At 47.6% G+C, this 1,843-nt stretch overlaps 1 pseudogene; it reads right to left on the bottom strand.

Annotated features, from left to right (window-relative positions):
- LOC102246678 overlaps positions 1-1,843 on the bottom strand; it is a 2,780-nt pseudogene continuing 937 nt past the window's right edge.

Below are 1,843 nucleotides of genomic sequence, written 5' to 3'. Positions count from 1 at the left end.
TTACTCAGCCCTGCCTTGCTGAGCCTTGAGAGCCAACGAATTCTCACCTGGTGGATCTGCTGCTTTAGTCTCTTTGCCGCCATGTGGTTTAGGGTTTCCTGGGAGTCTGTGTCAGTCAGTAACTGAGGTTGCGGTGGCGGGATCGACGTTGAGGTGGCTGCTGACCTTGGGTCTCATGGCCTTGATTTTCCTTATCTTCTTCATTGCTGTCCTCTCTAGGCCGTCCTTGGCGAGGAATCAGGGTCTGTAGCCCCCATACATATTCTGTCTCACTGGTCTACCTTGCTCCCCTGCCCCCTGGTTGTCAGCACCCTCTGCCCCTCCTCCCTGCACAGGTGGGCTGCAAGACTGTGGGCGATGCCCAGAGGGTCTCCCACTGCAGTAAGGTGGGAATTGCAGCCTGCGGCAAGGCCAGGGTTGTTGGGCCTGGCTTTCGGGAGCTCTCTGATCTCTCATGCTTTTCCCCACTCACTATTCTGGTGATTCTGCTGGTAATTGCATGGAGAGCCCTGCGAGGTGGATAATGTCTATGATGGCTACAGCCTGCTGCACATTTCCTGCCTTGCCTTGAACTCCATCAGGGCCTATGGCATTGGCTGCCTCCGCTCCTTTTTCTCCTTCAACATCAAACTCTCTCCATCTCCCACTGCAAAGGTGCCTCCTGGAGTCACCCATCTTTATAGCTGTCTGGTGTGCAAATACATCTTCCTTGGTGTCATTCCTGTTAATGTAACCACATTCGTTTCTTACATTGAATCATTTCACTGTTCCCCAAACCTTCATCGTGATGACCTTCTTGTTCCCGCTGGCAGGCACCACTGATGGGAGGCAGCCGGGGCCACCCCTCCCTGTGCTGCTGCCCATGGTGCTGGGCTTGGTGTCTGGTGGCTGCTAAGTCTCCAGGCTGCTCCCTGGGTGTGATGGTAACTGGGCTGGCTGCCAGAGCTCCCTGGGGGCCACTCGAAACTTAAAATCTGCGTTGAAAGTGCATTTCACAGAACCTGGCTAGTTTTATAAAACAAAGCAAAACCTTTGGAGAAAAATGTAACGTTCTCCCAAATTCAAAATGTGTACAAAAATATGAATCTCTGACTTTAATTTTTGGAATGTTTTCCCCCAGCAACTAGCTATAAAACTTCCATGGTGGGAACTGAGAACTGTTCTTGCCAGCATATTTTAACATTTTATTTTAAAATGCTGAACTCCTCCCCAGCAACATGTAGCCTTAAATCAGTTCAAACTCCAAACCCCCCATATGGGATGTGGAGCAAACTGTATCTGAAACCTACTCCAAGATAGAGCATACACAAGAAACCCTTGAGTAATCCACATTCTCATTCTCAAGATGGTCTCTTACAAAATGTAGGCCCAGACAAAACAAGCTCATTTTTCTAATCCAAATTCTAATTCAAGTCCAAGAAGTGTATTCGTTTGCATGAAATATTCTTTTGAAGAAGTTCCTCCCAGGTGAAGAATTTTAAATATTCTTCTCTCAACAGTGGAGGCAGACAAATGACTTTGGCTGGTGCAGGGTTACATTTCTCACAGCCAGGATATTCCAAATGGTTTCTTATTCTATGGGATCAATAAACAGCCACACTCTTACGCATAAAGCTGTCTCAACCTCACCAAGGCTAACGCAGACCATTTCTTGAGCTTCCCCCAAGGTGGAGCCTTAAAAACTACTGACATCTCTGAAATATGTACAGTAACAAAAGCAAGAAAAGGATGAGACGAGAGAGATGAACTCACCTGCAGACTTGTTCTCAAGGTGTTGAGTGCAGCTCAGACTTTCTTCTTGTGCAGAAGAGACACAGACCAAAATTAACTCTGTCAGCAAGAA

Source organism: Myotis brandtii, unplaced genomic scaffold, assembly GCF_000412655.1.
Source record: "Myotis brandtii unplaced genomic scaffold, ASM41265v1 scaffold102, whole genome shotgun sequence".
Taxonomy (NCBI): Eukaryota; Metazoa; Chordata; class Mammalia; order Chiroptera; family Vespertilionidae; genus Myotis; species Myotis brandtii.
Note: the sequence above shows the minus strand (reverse complement) of the source record. Positions and strands in the feature narration are given on the sequence as shown.